The sequence below is a fragment of the Echinops telfairi genome, unplaced genomic scaffold, assembly GCF_000313985.2.
Source record: "Echinops telfairi isolate 266 unplaced genomic scaffold, ASM31398v2 ScPeMD7_3533;HRSCAF=4204_0, whole genome shotgun sequence".
Classification (NCBI taxonomy): Eukaryota; Metazoa; Chordata; class Mammalia; order Afrosoricida; family Tenrecidae; genus Echinops; species Echinops telfairi.
In genome coordinates, this window is record NW_022107431.1 from 41,132,135 (window position 1) to 41,151,395 (window position 19,261).

General features: G+C 38.0%; 1 protein-coding gene across 2 annotated transcripts in view; it reads right to left on the minus strand.

Moving 5' to 3' along the window:
- The window catches only part of CDK19 (cyclin dependent kinase 19), a 166,426-nt gene extending 158,918 nt beyond the window's left edge, over nt 1–7,508 (minus strand). For both annotated transcript variants that reach the window (XM_045294603.1, XM_004702183.2), the window contains exon 1: nt 7,452–7,508. The gene's annotated coding sequence lies outside the window, so the exon portion shown is untranslated. The remainder of the gene's footprint in view (nt 1–7,451) is intronic.
- Between the last annotated feature and the right edge of the window lie 11,753 nt (nt 7,509–19,261).

Here is a 19,261-nt window from a genome sequence, read left to right on the forward strand (position 1 = left end):
GAAAGATTTGCAAATTTTGTGTGATTTCTCACTTTCAAACCATTTTTGGTTTGAAATCATCAAAAGGGAAAATGCTTCTTTCCAGAACAAATATACGCCTTTCATTATTGCAATAAGGTAAGATACATATGCAAAGGGAGAAGTGTGCCGGCTTTAAAAAGAGTGATTCTACAAGGTGATACCCAACAGAGAAAATCCTACAGCCACAGATGGCTTACCCCCTCATCAGTGAAAATATATACTGGTTCTGCTGCCAATGGTCATCAGTGCTACAGACACAAATACCAACTTGTGACTGCATTTCAGAAGTGGTGTAAAGCAATCCCAAAAGTACCGAAACATGAGACAAGTGAAGAGCACTTTCATTGCCTTGAAAACTGGAAAGCAGAAGTAAGCCTGCTCAAAACCTTTATTGACATCTAAACTATTTGATGGAAATCAAGAAGAAAAAGTGTAAGGATATTTTGCGCAGGTTACTTGTTATCATATTGTTTCTTGTCTGATGGAATCTGGCCTTCTGTGGCCTCAAGAATAAAGAGCTTTCTTGACATGGCTGAAATGCTTTCAATATATGAACCAATGCTGGAAAAGATTTCAGTGCTGGAATGAGATTCAAGCAAAGCACGTGATACCTTAAAGCAGCAGTTCTCAACCTGTGGGTCGCGACCCCTTTGGGGGATTGAATGGCCCTTTCACAAGGGTCCCCCAATTCATAACAGTAGCAAAATTACAGTTATGAAGTAGCAGCAAAAATAATTTTATGGTTGGGGGGTCAACACAACATGAGGAACTGTAGTAAAGGGTCGCGGCATTAGGAAGATGGAGAACCACTGCCTTAAAGAATCAGCCTCTTATCTTGCACCAAGAATGAGTTCACAAATGTGGCCTGGCAAGTCATATGAAGGAGACGCTTGCTGAACATGTTGAATAGCAGGCTTGATGTTATCACATACTGACCCGATGTCTGAAGTGACCGGATTATATAAAAATCAACACTGGGCGAGTTGAAGTGAAAGAAGACTTTCTATCATTTTTCTTTTAAAAAGAGAAATGTTGGAAAGCGATAGCCTGGACATGACGATGAGCCATGCTAATGGTTATAATGCTGCTGCTACTGAAGTTGGAATCCATGAAAATGTACAAGTCCTTTCTCAGGGGAAAGAACAAGAAAGGTCCGAGTGAACCATTCACTTAATTCTGCAAGCACAAAACCTTATGCTGACAATGCATCATGTGTGACATTTTCCCCTTTTTTGAAACTCTCAAAACAGTACTTTCTTTCTTTGCTTCTTCCCCTCATCTAGGGGGCAGGCTAACTGATCATAATGGAGTGTCAGCGGAAACACTATCAACAATCTGCTGCAGTACTCATCATGCTTCAATTAAGCCAGTACAAGAAAAGTCGGATAAATTTGAAGTAGTGATAGATGCTCTTTTTGACCCACATCAAAATCTGAACAAAAGAAGAGCACAAGTTGTCTGCTTGCTGTCTATGATTTCATGTTTCTCTGCTACGTAAACTTCTGGTGTGATGTAGGAAGATGTGTCAAAAAGTACTGCTACTGGGTTCCAGTTCATACATGATGTTTATTCCAAACAAGATGTGTTGAACATGCCTCTGTAATGCAGACAAGTTCCCTCAGTAATACACAGGCTTAGTTTCATTATCAAGTCTCCACTAATAATACTAATGGTCTAATCCAAGCATCGGCTTTCCAGGGGGATCTGCTGGGCCTATTAAATTCAAAAAAGAGAGGTATATAAATCTAGGTGGAAGGTAAGTTGAGAAACAGCAGCTTCACACTTAAGATTTTTAATAAAAACTTCTCTGGTCTTGTAGAAATGCTTTTACACTAATCCTCATACTTTATCTTCCACAGTAGTGCCTGCACTAAGGACTTAACTCTGAACAAGGGAGTGGCAAAGCTAGAGGTGCTAAGACATATTCTGCATTAGGTGCTCGAAGCTCAGTCACCAAGTAAAGCAGGCAACTGAACAGGCACTTTTCCAATCAGAAATATATGAATTAAAGAAGCAAGAGCCAGGTTCATGTGGATTTTCATGGATTCCACACTCTGTGTTCCAACGAGTGGTCCTCCATGAACATCCACTTCATGGTGGCAGTGAGGAGGGGGCAGAGGTGGCTCTTGGAGGCCAGGAGTTCAGCGCACCAACCACCACAACCCTATGAACTTTTTGATGCCCCCACATATGTTATGGAGCAGGTACCACCCTCGTTGTACAGATAAGGACACTGAGACAGGAGTTAAGTAACTGGCCCTAGTTACTAAATAGTTACATAGCAGATCCAGGAGTCATAACTAAGTAGTCTGGCTCCAGAGTCTATGCTTTTAATCACTACAGGAAATATTTTCATTGCTTCATATTTCACTTCTGGCAAAAGAGGAATAGCATGCATCAGGGCTCAGAAGCAAGAGAGTTTGGTGCACATAAAGTTCAATAAGACTCGTTTAAAGGAATTGCAAGAAAGTACTAAGAGTTGGAGCTGAAGAAGCACCAAGTCAAGAAGTGAGCCTTCTTAAGAAAAACTGGATTCCAATCCCAGAATAAAAAATAAGTATTCTTAAAAAAAAAAAAAAGATAAGTATTCTAAGTAATATGTATTTTTATGAAGCATTTCAATAGGAAGATAGAACAAGAAGATTACCGTATATACTTGAGTATAAGCTGACCCAAAAATCAGCCGAGGCACCTAATTTTACCATTAAAATGTGCTGAAAAACTCGACTTATACACAAGTATATTTGGTAGGTAAAGAATTTTCACAATAATTTAAGTAAGAGATGGCAACAACTGAAATTAGGATTGAGAAGGAATAAACAGAAGTGAGTAGATTTAAAAGATAACTGGGAGTGAGAAGGTGGGTGGGTCTTAACTATGGTGAAGGGAAGCTAGTATTCTACAGGAGGGAGAAGAGAGCACGGTAGGCTATTGAGAGGTACAATAAGTAGTTTAAGTCGTTGAATACAAAAAATGATCATCTGAAATGTAAATCCTCACTTAATTTACAATAAAAAGTTAAAAACAAAAATCTGTTGATAGGAAACCATATCAACATAGCACAGTATCAGGGGGAAAAAGGAAAAAATGGTTCTGAGTTTCTGGCTTGGACAAGGAGGTGACAGTGGTGGGTAAGATAGTCTGTTAATACTGAGCAGGTGTTGGGAGTTCAAAAGGCATTCAGATGAACCTACAGCTCAGAATGCAGATGTAAGTAGAGATATGGAAGTATTTAGAAACTGAAGTCATGAAAGTAGATGACCCAGAGAGCACAAACGTTTAAAGAGAGAGCGCGCGCGTGCGCGCCTAAGGCACAACCCATATAACATCACTTAAGAAAAAGCTTCCAACATGTACTTGCATTAGTATTACAGTATATATCAGTGCATATTAGTTCTGCTAAGTAATTTCTCATTGGCTTACTTTTACTCTTTCCAACAACAAGTTGCCTGAAACCAGTGATGCCTTTTATAGACCTTTTATAACCCCATGGTGTTTAGCACACTGATGGCTATTATAGTTCCTTACTGAAATACGGGGTTGCTATGAGTCAACTCCATGACAGTGAGTTGGGTCTTGTTTTTCTATTGAGCTACAAGAAAGAGGCAAATAAAGTATTGTGGATTTAAGGGAAATCATTCTGGACATTCTCTTTTTCCCAGGCCTTCTGCTCCCTTAGTTACTGCTGCACTGATTGTTCTAAGCCAGTCAACAAATACGAGCTTGGGATTTTCACAGGAGTTCTGTGTTCTATTCTCTCAAACGCAACTTGCCATAGCAAATCCAGAAGGTGTTTTGTTGAAGACCAAAAAAAATGGGGAAAGAGGAGGACTTTAAAATAAAAGACAAGAATTGTTTAACTGCATTTTACTATTTATTCAAAATTTTTATATTGTCAATCACAAAATACTGGTTTTGGCCCTCATTCTGACCCACATTAACCGATTTTTTTCCCTGTACTCTTTCTATCCATCTAGCAAAGACAAGATTTCAAAAATCCTGTGAGCATCCTATTCTCTTTAAATGTTAGGTCAAAGACATCTCCTGTGCATTCCCAAACCACATCTCTGCACCACACCCAGGGCATCTATAATGTACCATGTTATATAATCCTTTCTAGTGTATGCTTGAAAGAGCTTGTGCTATGGAACCATACCTATTATACTAACTCATGCAGCTAATAAGTTACTTAGAGTCTCAAATAATCAGCTTTTACATCTATAAATCTTGTAAGACCTGCCTTGAAGATGAAATGAGGTAATATACATAGAAATGAGATGATATACGTACAAAGCACCTAGGAGTGTCCAGCACCAAGAAAGCCTTAATATACAAGGAGGTATCAAAAAGTTCCTTGAAATTTTTCATTCTCTTTATTTTTCCATGAAATTTTTGAAGCCTCCCACGAACATTTTCTTTAAACGTATGGAAGACGCCCATGAATAGACATCTTAATTAAAATGCTTAGAACAGGGCATTGGAATATGAGTTCCTGGTAAATATATATCAACAAAATATGAAACCAACCAAACTCACTGCCATGAGTCAATTTCAGCTCATAGCAGCCCTTCAGGGCCGGGAAGAACAGCCCTTGTGAGTTTGCAAGACTACATACTCTTCACAGGGTTGAACACCTCATTTTCTCCCACAGGGCAACTGGTAGTTTTGAACTGCTGATCTTGATGTTAGCAGCCCAATATGTAACCACCATGCCACCAAGGCTCCCTAAAAATGAGACAGGCATTTGACACTGACATGTCACATCGTTATTTACTTTGCTGAGTGAAATATATATATATCTTTATATATAGTTTGCAAACAGCATTATATATATCTTTGTTACCACCTAATGCCTTGTACCTAACACTCAAATATTTGACGCAGTGATCAATTGATTTAATGACTAACTTCTCTAATCAGAGGAAGGTTTAGAGTGGAGTCCAGAATTAAGTCTTTCATTCAGCAGCTACTGAGTGCCCAATGTGGTGAGTAAGGCACACTTTGGCATATGAGTTAGGTGTTAGACTGCTAACAAACAATCAGCAGCTCAAACCCACCATTAGTTCCTTGTAAGAGAGACAAGGTTGTTTGCTCCTACAAATATTTATAGTCTAGGAAACCCTGTACAGGATTGCTATAAATTGGAATCAACAGAATGACAAGGGTTGTCATTAGTTTGCAATATATTGACTATATCTTCTATGTTAGAAAATATCTTGGTCTAACAGATGTTCACATGAGAGTAGAGGAACTAAGTATGTGGGAAAACTACCTGAATCCGTCTAATAAAATATTTCTATATAGACCCTCATCCTCCTCCCACCCTCCTACCTCTGAGAGTATGGCCCTTAGTCACCCATCAGGTCTGGAACCAAATTCACCTTTCTGGCCCAATTTTCTGCCAACTAAGAGAGAGCTCTATACGGTGAACAATAACACTAGAAAGGTATGAAATCCTTAGAACAGTCAACCACTTGAGATCAAAAGGGTATCATTTGTCCAAGGAGAGAGTTCAGAAGGCCGAAGGGTTAGGAAAGAAGGAGAAATGGAAACAGGAAACACAAGGCAGAAGTGGGATAAGTGATGTTACACTGTGGGGATTGCAATCAGTGACTTGAAACAAAATGTGAATGAATTGTTGAAATGAAAATTGATTTATTCTGTAAAACTGCACCTAATTCACAAGTAAAAGTTAAAAAAATATAAATAACTCTATAATTACCCATTTAATCCCATGTTTCTCATAGAACTTGTGGAGGAGTCTACCTATGCCCTGAGATCAGCAGTATTTTATGTCTTTGATACTACTGATTAGGATAATCTATTGAGATCTTCAATTGATAACAAAAATATGACACAATCAGATTAGCTACACATATTTTAAAAGAGAAAAAACCACTACCAACTCTTCCAACTCACAGTAATGCTGTAAGATCAAGTAGACCAGCCCCACTGGCTTTCCAAGGCTTTAACATTTTTATACGAGTAGAAAGCCACATCTTTCTCCCAAAGAGCAGCTGGTGGGTTCAAACCAGTGACTTTTCTGTTTGCAGCCAAACACTTAACCACTATACAACCACACCTCCTAAACAAAACAAGAGTGCATAATTCAACAGGGGTGAGACTAGACAACCACCCTGAAAATGAAGTATGAAAGGCCTTCAAGAAATTATTTCCAGTCTAACTAGTATCTCTAAATAGAAAATAGTCTCAAAACGGCCGCAAGAAGAGCAAAAGAAAGGAGACAATGCTTAGGAGGTAAATTGTAGCTTACCTAAATAAACAGCTTCAAACTCATCTACCTCCTCCAGTTAAAAACAGGCTCTCCTCTGAATAGGAGGGAGCTGAAAAAGACAGTGAAGCTGCACTGCCTATACAATGGAGTGATCCTGTACAGGGCACAAAGTAAAGATTAATAAATAATACCCAACCTCAGCTAAGGTGTGCATCCTAGAGGGTATAATACACAGGCTTACTTCAAAGCAAAACAAATATAGTTCCCAGGAGATTTAAGAAACCATTCCCCTAACTCTCATTCAGAATCTATCTCAAAACTAGCTATTTATTTACATCTAAAAGTATAAAACTATATAAGCTTATAGATCTCAAAAAATAAAATCTACTTAAATACTGTCTGAAGAAAACTCAGATAATTTTATAAATTCACCAAAAGTGATATTGAAATATCTGGTACATGAATTACAAAGTGTTTCTTTAAAAAAAAAATCAAGGATACATAATCCAAGAAAGAGATATGTCACAATTTCTGATCTCTAGTCACGCACGCTATTTTATTTAAAAGTAACTCATTAAGACTGTCTCTATAAAAACATATTTTATAAGTACGTGGGATGTGTTTATTTCTCTACTGAAACAAGAACTAACTTGAGAGAAGAGCATATTAACGAGTTCTGAAGGGATAATTAGCATATTGAAAACTAACATTTTTGGCACACAGGATCTATAGCAAGAATGTCTATCCTCCTTCCATGAGTCACAGGCTAGGCTGCCTCCTGATTTATTCTGAAGCAGTCTTTGAGTGAAAAGAGCAGTAGAGTCATGAATAATGACTTGGACAACTTCCCAAGAAGAAAACCATAGTAAAGCTAGGTCTAGGAAAATTATACAGTACCTATTATACATTACACTAATGCACCCTTTTCTTAATTACGCCTACCTTAATAATTAAAGAAAGAGAAGGTGAAATTTAGTTTTTGTTTCTATCTAAAATTTCCCTTTTTTTAAAGTATTTCAGTAATACTGAAAGAAATTTTGCATGTATTAACTTGCTGTTAAATTTTGTGAAAGTGAATTATGCAATGTATCATTATAAATTACTTTGTGTTGGCATTCTTGAAAAGTTCTCTCCTGTCACATGCCCACCCCAGCACACACACACAATGACACCAGAAGGCAACACTCTGCTTTACCTTCTGCTGAAAAGTCTGCTACCTCCAACGCTTGATGTCCATACACGAAGCCCTCCTGGAATCTATGAACACAGCAGAGGCAAAATGCAGAGAAGTTTAGGTAGACTTAAAAGTTACACTGCCCAAATACATAAAATGCCAAATGCCTATCACAAGTCTACATATCTGCCAAGGAAATCAGATTTTAGATTTGACAGTGAGCAAATCAATAATAAATTGATTACATACAGAGGTCATTACATAATATGCAGCTGATTATATGAAAAGATCTAAAGTTGAACCTAATTTATAGTATGACCCAGCAGAAGTAATTATACTACTGGAAAAACTAAAAGTACAAACTAATATATGCTGAGAGCAACTAATTTTAATTACATGAGAATGCCAATGAATATATAAAAATATGTATAATAAACTAAGGATTAAAATAGACTGTACAACATGGAGTGTACTGGACCTCGAGCTCATCGCACATTCTCCTCTTAGCACCAGAAAATATTGGGACTATAGGAGAAAACCCATCATTTAAAAACTGACCTATAAGAGGACAAAAGTGAAGAAAAATATGGGAAAGTTGAACTGTAAAGATATTCCAAAAGTTCATTCCTTTTTTTTTTAGTTAATTTTATTTTGACTAATATTTCATTAAACAAGGTACTGCATATGCTAAGGTCTATGAAAGAAACCTACCTAGTTCGGATTGCATGGGGAAAAAAAAACAAACTAATAGCAGCAAAGGTTTCCAAAGATTATACCAGGCATAGCTCTAGGGGCTCTGTTTCATATGATCTTCAAAACTACTCAGAGGTAAGTACTACTATTTTTTCCCCAGCTTTTTAAAAAAATCATTTTATTGGGGGCTCATACAACTCTTATCACAATCCATACATACATCAATTGTGTAAAGCACATTTGTACATTCGTTGCTAGTAAGTAATACTATTAACCCTGCTTTACAGATGAAGAAAGTAAGACAGGGAACTTTAGAAATTTGCTACATATAGAACTCTGGATAAGGCACTGGGCTGCTAACAAGTTCAAATCCATCAGCTGCTCCAAGAGAGAAAGATGAGGCTATCTGCTCCCGTAAAGAATTATAGCCTCAGAAACGCAAAACAGTGTCACCTTGAATGGGAATCTACCACTTGTCTGTATGTCGTACTCTGGTAGCTTGTGTGTTGCTGTGATATTGGAAGTTAAGTCACTGGTATGTCAAATACCATCAGGATCACTCAAAGTGAACAGGTTTCAGCTACGCTTCCAAACTAAGACCAGACTAGGAAGAAGGAATAGGCTGTCCACTTCAGAGGAATTAGCCACTGAAAGCCCTATGGATAGCATCAAAACATTGTCTGTTACTGAAAACCTAATGAGTAGAAGCAAAGTACTGTCAAGAGATACTACCAAAAGGTAAGGCCCTCAGGTCCAAGGGCCCTCAAAATGTGACTGAAGAAGAGATGCCTTCTCAACTCAATGCCATCGAGTTAATACTGACTCATAGCAAATCCCTGTGGATTTCCAAGACTATAACTGTTTACTGGTGTAGAAAGCCCAGTCTTTCTCCCGAGTAGATGCTGGTGGTTTTGAACTGCCAAGCATGCAGATCGCTGCCCAACACCTAACCACCAGGGGCTTTATGCTTTCTCAAATTAGAGTGAACCATAATGACTCAGGTAGAGGAAAGCCTAAGAGACCTTCACTTGCTGATGAACTATGACCAAAAATGAGAAGAAACAACTGCAAACATCTATTAATAATTGGATCTTGGAAAGTAAGAGGTATAATCAAGATAACTGGAAATTTTTTTAAATGAAATGGACTGTAAACCAACATTGTTGAAAACTGTACAAAAAGATCTAAAAAATGAAGACATTTCATGTTCATGGATCAGAAAACTTAATATTGTTAATATGAATCATTCCCCAAATTGAAACTCCCTATCAAAATCCCATTTTCTTTTTTTTTTTAGCAGAAATTGAGAAGTTGACAATAAATCAATATAGAAATGCATGTGATCCAGTATAGCCCAAGCAATTTTTTGAAAGGACAAAGTTAGAGAACTAACACATGATAACTTTAAAGTTTCCTACACAGCTTCAATAATAACATGTTGTTGTTTTTTAAATGAACACAAAGATTGATATTCTAGGCATTAATGAGCCAAAATGTACTGGTATTGCCACTTTGAATCAAACAATTAGATGGTTTATTTGCCAGTAATGACACAATTAAAAATGGTGTTATATTCATCACCAACTGTTATTCAAATGTATGCACTATCCACTAAAACTAGTGATACAGAAATTGAAGAATGCTACCAAAATCTTCAGTCTGAAATTGATCAAACATGCGATCGAGACGCATTGATAATTATTGGGATTGGAGTGCAAAAACTAGAATCAAAGAGGAAAAAACAGTAGCTGGAATATAAGATCTTAGTGACAGAAACAAAGATGCATGATAGAATTTTGCAAGACTAATACCTTCTTCGTCTCCTTCAACAAGTATCTTTTTTCAACAACACAAAAGGCAATGATACGCATGGACTTCTTCAGATGGTATAAACAAAAATTAAACTGACTACATCTATGGGAAGAAATAATAGAGCAGCTCAAATCAAGCAGCTAGAACCAGATTAAGAGGCTGGCTGTGGAACAGACCCATCGATTGCTCATGTATAATTTCAGGTTAAAATTGAAAAAAGAATTAAACAAGTCCATGAGGACCAAAATACAACCTGGATTCTATACCTCCTCATTTTAATGATCCCTCAAAAACAGATTTGATGTATCAAACACTAAAGACAGAAGACCTGATGAGCTGTTATTAAAGCAAAGTTATTAAAAAGAAAGAAAAGATCCAGTAGATGTCAGAAGAGACTCTCAATCCTGCCCTTACTCATAGAGTAGCTAAGGCAAATGGAAGAAATGAAATAAAAACACCTAACCAAAAATTTCAAAGGGCAGCTCAAGAAAACAAAGTAAAATATAACAATGCTTGAGAATGATGAGGACAACGAATGTACAAATGTGCTTTACACAATTAATGTATGTATAGATTGTGATAAGTTGTATGAGCCCCCAATAAAATGATTAAATATATATATATTAAACAATGAAATGTGTAAAGACCTATAGTTAGAAAACCAAGAAGAATACCCACAGCATATCTGAAATGGAAAAAAAAATCAAGATAAAGCTCAAATCTCAAATTGCAATATTGAAAGATTCTATGGGCAAAATATTGAATGATGCAGGAAGCATTAAGAGAAGATAGAAAGAACACAAAGTCACTATATCAAAAAGAAATAGTCGACATTCACCAATTTCAAAAGGTAGCATAAGGGCGAGAACCAAAGGTACTAAAGGAAGAAGTCCAAGCTGCACTGAAAGCATTAGCCAAAAACAAAATGAAAAACACTCGCTGCTAACAAGTCCATGCTAACTCATGGTGAACCATGAGGGTAGAATGGCTCCTCTAAGTTTCTGAGACTGTAACTCTTTCCAAGAATAAAAAGCCTCATCTTTCTCCCAAGGAGCAGCTAGTGGTTTCAAACTACTAACCTGGCAACCCAATGCATAATCATTAAGACACAGCTCCAGGAATTAATGGAATATCAACTGAAATGTTTCAACAGGCTGTTAGAGCACTGGAAGCACTCACTGTCTATGCCAAGAAATTCGGAAGACATTTAAACAATTAACTGGAAGAGATCCATATTTGTACGCATTCCAAAGAATGGTGACCCAACAGAATGTTTAAATTATAGACCAATACCAATATTACATGCATGCAAGTAAAATTTTACTGAAGATCATCCAATAACGGTTGCAGTAATCCATTGAAAGAGAGCTGCCAGAGGTTCAGGCAGGATTCAGAAGGGGGCGAAGAACAAAAGATGTCATTGCTGATGTCAGCCAAGTGTTATATTCTCTCACCATATTCAATATGATGAGCTATAATCAGAGACACTGGATTATATGAAGCAGAATGTGGCATCAGGATTTGAGGGATGCTTATTAACAACCTGCAATGTGCAGATGACACAACTTTGCTTGCTGAAATGAGGAGGACTTGCTGATGAAGATGAAGGATGACAGTCTCAGTATGGATTACAACTCAATGTAAGGAAAATAAACATCCTCACAACTGGTCCAATCATGGCAAATGGAGAAAAGACTAAATTAAAGTTGCCAAGGGTTTTGTCTTGCTTGGATCCACAATCAATGTTCATAGAAGTAGCAGTCAAGAAATCAAAAGGATGCACTGCATTAGGTAAATCTGCACAAGACCTCTTAAAAGCATTGAAAAGCAAGGATGTTACTTTGAGGGATAAGGTGCACCTGACCAAAGCCATGCTATTTTCAATAGCCTTACATGCATGTGAAAATTGAACACTGAGTAAGAAAGACCAAAGAAAATTTGGTACATCTGAACTAAGGTGTTGGAGGAGAATATTGAAAGTAACTCGAACAGCCAAAAGAACGGTTATATCTTAGAAGTACAACCAGAATGCTCCTTAGAGGCAAGGATGGCCAGACTTCATTTCACATACGTTGATCATGTTATTAGGAGAGACCAGTTCATGCTTGGCAAAGTGGAGGGGCATCAAAAATGAGGAAAGTCCTTGACAATGGCGGCAACAATGGGCTCAAACATGAGAACAATTGTGAGGATGGCCCAGAAGCAGGCAGTGTTTTGTTCTGTTGTGCACAGGGTCGCTAAGATTCAGAAGGGACTCAAGGGCACCTAAAAACAACAGGAGTCAGAATGAACTCATTGGCAGTGGGTTTGGTTTCTCAGCACTAAACTCACTGTCACCAAGTTGATTACAGCTCTTCAGGACAAGGTAGCTGCCATGGATTTCTAAGAGTAACTCTTTACGGGAATAGAAAAACTCGTCTTTCTCCCATGGAGCAACTGGTGCTTTTTTTTTTTTACAACTGGTGCTTTCAAACATCTGAAAGCATCTCTTCTTGAGCAGCCATCCAATGCATAATCACTACACCTCCAGAGTTTTGAAGTTTGGGTTCCAGAACTGAAATCACACTAACCAAGCACCTAAGTAGATATAAAAAGCCAAACAATTATAAAGTGTCAGTCATATTATATATTATTAAGTATTTGCAACATTTTCTTGAAAAGTTAAATTTAAAACAAGTGTGCACAAAACATAACAAAGTGGGAGGAAAAGGGGAAACTACTATTTAAAAAAATAAAAGAAAAATTAAAGGCCTAAAAAAGATTAAAAATCATTAAATAATGGTGCTCTTGTGGCACTGTTGGTAAATGCTGGACTGTTAGGCACAAGGTTGAAGGTTTAAATCCACCAGCAGCTCCACAAGGGATAGATGAGGCTCTTTCTGTAAAGATTTCCAGCCTCATAAACTCTCTACAGGATTACTATGAGTCAGAACTGACTTGATGACAGTGAGATTTTTTTTAATCCAAATAATATTTAAACAGTGTTTGTAGTAAGAATGACCATATTTGATATTTTGTTTCCTTTTTTTTTCTTCAGTACTGCCATGTAACTGAAGGATTCATTTTTAAATATTATATAACTATAAAAGCTAAAATAATTAAAGCATGATTGTTACTCTAGAAACTTGCAACCATTATGGTATCAAAATAACAGTTCAATCCTCTTGGTTTCCCAGTAGCAAAATTAGTAGTAATAAAATGAAGAGCCTAAAAAAGAAAGCAGCTCTAGACGAACATTTTTATTCAATTCTATGATTATCGTGATCTAATAGTCTTTACCCAGATCTTCTCAAATCTCAATAAAATGTATTTACTATGACAGCACACATATTCAAGCAACCCTTTAAAAGAGGTTCATGAAAAGATGTAACATGAAAGTAAGCAAGAAATGCCTGCAAAGGTATAGCATCTGGGGTCTTAAAGGCTTGAAGGTAAACAAGCAGCCACCTAGCTCAGAAGCAACAAAGCCCACATGGAAGAGGCACACCAGCCTGGGCGACCACGAGGTGTCAAAGGCATCATCAAAACAAAAAAAATCTTACCATAGTGAATGAGGGGGGGAGTGCAGAGTGGAGATCCAAAGCCCATTTGTAGGCCACTGGAGATCCTCATGCAGAGGAGACGAGCCAGTCAGGGTGCGATGTAGCAACAATGAAAAATACAACTTTCCTCTAGTCCCTAAATGCTTCCACACCCACCCACTCCCATTATCATGATATCATGATCCGAATTCTACCTTGCAAGTCTGGCTAGACCAGAGGATGTACACTGGTACAGATAGGAACTGGAAACACAGGGAATCCGGGGCGGATGATCCCTTCAGGACCAGTGGTGTGAGTGGCGATACTGAGAGTGTAGAGGGAGAGTGGGTTGGAAAGGGGGAACCAATTACAAGGATCTACATGTGACCTCCTCCCTGGGCAACAGACAACAGAAAAGTGGGTGAAGGGAGACTTCGGACAGGGCAAGATATGTCAAAATAATAATTTATAAGTTATCAAGGGCTTATGAGGGAGGGGGGAACGGGGAGGGAGGGGAAAAAATGAGGACCTGATGCCAGGGGCTTAAGTGGAGAGGAAATGTTTTGAGAATGATGAGGGCAATGAATGTACAAATGTGCTTTACAGAACTGATGTATGTATGGATTGTGATAAGAGTTTTATGAGGCCCTAATAAAATGATTTTTAAGAAAAATGCCTGAAATGGTGGCAGAAGACATTAGAATTTTTTAATGTCCCAACAGTGAAAATTATTCAATGAAAATATAAACAACCAAAGGAAAACATTTCCTTCTAGGAGAATATTAAAACAACAACAACAAAGAAAAACCCTGCCATCACATTGATTCTGGTTCATTAGAAATTCCAATTGAATCCTACATGACAGCAAATAAGTTAATATTATTGACCTAAGTCTTTCTTACCCACCAATGAATGCATTCATCCTACAAACCTCCAGCCAATAACGAGCTGCTCCAGATTTTAATTGTATCCCATAGGTCTAGTAAAGACTATGGGACTTATGGCCCTTGGCTACTCATCATGCCTGTAATTGAACTTACTCCCATGGCTCAATTTTCAGCCAAATAGTAACTCCACTGCTATCTAGTCAATTCTGAACCACTGTAACTCATAGTGTCGGGGCACTGAATTATTTAATGTGACTTTTGTAGTCAATGTTTCCAATTTCCACCAAATGACCTTTTCCTGCATTGGTCTGGTAAAAAGGTATGAGAAGGCACTGATGGCATTCACCTAGGAGTAGTTGTGAACAGGATTCCCTACAATGCCATCCTGCTCAGTATAAAATGAGCCCTCTGAGGAGGAAAGATCTCATTACCAACAAGAGACAGTAGAGCCTGTCCTCTGGAGCCGATATCCCTGTGCAGTGAACCTCTTGGATCCATCAGTGGGGCAGCAGCAGAACCAAGAACCAGAGCATGGAACAGAATGGTGAACTTCCCAACCCGTGGAGCAAGTAAAACAGTGCTTTTGTGTAGGAGGCTGGCTTGTGGAGTGGGGTGTCTCTGGGCAATTAATTCAGGGAGCTGAGTTTGCTGACCCATGGAGGTTAGAGCTGCTTATAGGTTGAGGCTTATAGTATCTCTTAAAATTTTCTAAAACCCAAACAATTTAGCTTAACTAGTAGAAAAGAAAAAAAAAAGTCCGCCTTGAGCACTGTGCTCTTTCAAGATCTATCTAATATGAGATCCATTTGACAACAGCATCTAGAAAAATTGGATAGGAAACATGAGGGGCAGTGAGTTTATTACCTGGGGAGAACAGAAGGTTTAAGAACAGAAGGTTGCACAACTCAAAGAATACAATCAGTGTAACTGAATTGTAAATGGACACACTGTTGGGTTAGTATATGTTGGATTAGTATATGTTCTACTTTGTATACTCTCAAAATTTTTAACAAAATAAATTTAACACACATACAACTCAATTACTACTTTCCCCTTCCCCTTCTAAATAAACCTGGGAACACAGATGTATACAAGAACAAAAAGATCTACTCTTCTCCACTTTGGAATTACATCAGTAAAAATCCTTTTCATGTCTGCTCAAATAACTCCATACTTTGATCCCAGATTCTAGGAAATCCATTTACCTACTATCCTGGCTTCTATCCTTCACCTCACATCAAACGTGTCCCTCAATCCTATCTCCTAACTAGTCCTTGAACTTCTCGCCCAGCCCACCTCCTTTCTTACACGCACAGCTGCAACTCAGATGCAGGTCCTTATCACTTCTTAGCTGGACTGCTCCTGCAGACTCCCCGCTTCCACTCCCATCCCATCCCTTTCCTCTCCACTGCACACAGTGCTGCCGAGCTGATCATGAAATTCCCCCCTAGGGTGCTATACACCAAACTGTTGTTAGCAGTTCTCTCTAGTGAATGGAGTCGTAGGAGCCTGTTGTGGTGCTGTTGGGTGAACTAACCCTAAGGTTGGTGGTTCAAACCACTACCCTCTCCTAGGCAGAAAGATTAATTCTGCTCCCATAAAGATTATATATACAGCCTCAGGAACCCAGTATCAAGGGTCTCTGGGAATCAGAATCCATTTGAGGCAGTGCGTTCACTGCCTGTAGCTCTGGTGATGTGTTGGTTAAACACAAGCTGCTAACCGAAAGGTCATCTATTCAGACCACTAGCCACTCCGAGGGAAAAGGTGAGACAGTCTACTTCCACAAAGATCTACAGCCTCAAGAACCCTTTAGAGCAGTTCTACTCTGTCCCATAAGCTCATCAGGAGTCAGAACTGACTCAACGGCTATGGGTTTGGGTTTTTCACTCCTACATTTTTCACCTCCTACATTGTTTACATCTCTTTTTTTTTTTGGTGTGTTTTTTTTTAATCATTTTATTAGGGGCTCATACAACTCTTATCACAATCCATACAGACATCAATTGTGTAAAGCGCATTTGTACATTCATTGCCCTCATCATTCTCAAAACATTTCCTCTCCACTTAAGCCCCTGGTATTAGGTCCTCATTTTTCCCCTCCCTCCCCAACATCTCCCTTCACCCACTTTTCTGTTGTCCGTCCCCCGGGGAGGAGGTCACATGTAGATCCTTGTAATCGGTTCCCTCTTTCCAACCCACTCTCCCTCTACCCTCCCAGTATCACCACTCACACCACTGGTCCTGAAGGGATCATCCGCCCTGGATTCCCTGGATTTCCAGTTCCTATCTGTACCATTGTTTACATCTTATAATAAGCGTGTTCCTCCTAAATTCAGAGAGTGGAATCCAGTAGGTCTGCTTAGGGAACTATTAGAATTATTTCCATTTATAACCTATTTTTATTTCTCTTCTCCAAAATCCAAATTCTTTAGCCTAGCTGCTTTTCTCTTGAATTCATTTGCAACCTCTATCCCAAGTACGTGTTCTAACCATCTTTAATTGCCTGGTCGTGTACTTTGTCATTTCAGAATTTTATAAATTTTTGCTTCCTCTGAATATAGAGATGTCACATAATCTTGTTTATTCCTAAGAATCAATCTGTGTCCCACTAGTAGTAACCATATACACTAGAGTATAAACCGACCCAAATATCAGTTAAGGTACCTAATTTTACCACAAAAACTACATTAAAAAATGTTCTGGAAAAACTCGGCTTATACACGAGTATATATGGTAGTTATCCTAAGTCATAAATCTTAGGAGAAAAGTCTATCTCCGCTTACAACACACTACTCCTATGACCTCCAATTCCACAGTTACACCAACACTCTAAATTCTTTCCTTCTGGCATTGCTAAAAGATAAAGCAGGATGATTTATCAAAAGTAGTCTAAAAGATAACCTAGAGAAGGAGACACAATGTTGAATGCTAAATTAAGCCAGGGGCAAGAAGAGTGGAGAACAGCAGGGCAGGAACTCTAGTTAGATCTGCAGCACGTTTTTCAGAGTGGAATAGCTTGCTATCAAATGTTCTAGTTTTTCATGTCAAGGCAAAAAACACAATTCAAAGTTACATTGGAAAATATTTGGAATCTGCATATTACTTTCTGCCCTTTATTATGAGAAATCAAAACTGGATACTCTTCATAGTGTGATAGAATATAACATAAAATGTTTGCCATTTCAATTATTTTTATATGCACAATTCAGTGACATTATGTTCACTATGCTGTACAACCACCAAGACTGTATCCAAATATTTTCATACTTGAAACAGAAGCTCAGCACCCCTTAAAAAAAGTTGGCAAAAAGAAAAGTTGGCCAATTTTTAAAGCACACAATTGGTTTCACCTTACTTCGGTTTTAGCTATGTATCAAGAACAATTGAACAGAAGTTACAAAAATGCATGTAATTTCTTTTTCAAAACTATACATAACCACTATGCCCTGGTGGCTTAGTGGTTACTTGTTAGGCTAATAATCTCAAGGTCAGCAGTTTAAAACCACCAGCCACTCTGTAAGAGAAAGATGAGGCTTTCTACTCCCATAGGAGTTACCATCTCAGAAACCCGCAAGAGCAGTTCTACCCTGTCCTATAGGATCGATATGAGTTGGCATCGACTTGCCAGCAGAGTTTGAGGCTGTTTTGGTTTTTTTTCTTGGTTTTGACACATAAACTGGACAATGAATAAGAAAGCTCACAGAAGAATTGAAGTATTTTGTTGGTGACAAATATTGAAAATGCTGTATAGACTGCCAAAACAAAAAACAAATCTGTCTCGGAAGAGGTGTAGCCAGAATCCTTACAGGCAAGGATAGTGAAACATGGTCTCAGGAGAGACTTGTCCCCTGGAGAAGGATGCCATGCTTGGGAAAGTGGAGGGGCATCAAAACAGAGGAAGACCCTGAACAAGATGTACTGACACAGTGTTTGGGACAATGGGCTCAAACAACAATGAGGATAGCTCATGACAGGGTAGCCTTTTATTCTATGTACACAGGGTGACTATGAGGGGGAACCAGCTCAAGGAACCTAACAACAACACTTAATGACACCTTTCTTTTTTATTATAAATTGCACGTAATTAATTCCCTATTTAGATCATATAAGATACAGAATGGGGAGAAAAAACATGCTTATTTTTTAAAATACAAACTCAAAGCATTTAACAAATAAAAACATTCCTTACAAATGACTATGTAAGTCAACCAAACGAAATCCAAAAACAGGTTTACCTAATATAGATCTCTAACTAAAGAAAAGACAAGGAGAAATGGACAGAGCTAAAAGACAATATATTAACCATGTTGAGGAGTAAATCTAAGGATTTTTATACTTTTGAGTTATGACATCATCTTGGTTCTATTAAAAAGTAAAAAGTGATATTTTGTTACATGCTATGATGTAGCTGTATCTTTAAAAAATCCTGTTAAACAAGCCCAGATACAAAAATACAAATACTGTATGATACCACTTATATTAACTACCTAGACTAGGTAAGTGACAAAGTGGTTACTGTAGTCCACAGGCAGAGGATATGGGGAATACTTAATAGGGTAAAAAAAAAAATACTTGATGGGGTAATGAAAAAATTTTGAATGAACAGTGGTTATAATTGCATAACACTGCTTATAATTTATGTCACTGAGATATACTTAAAATGGTTTCAATGGCAAATACAAGGACGGACAAAAAAAAACTGAAAAAGCTCCACTGGGCAGAGCTTTCATAGTACGCATTTTTCCCACTAGGTAAGTATCCGGCAACTCAGTCAGTGCACCCAGTGGCATTGCCTAGGAAGGTACTCTTTGGTCACAGTGAATTTTCTCTCTCTTTTTTAAACATTTTACTGAGGGTAAATTTTTTTCTTAAAAGCGTTTTGAGAAACGATGTACAAATGCGCTTTACACAATTG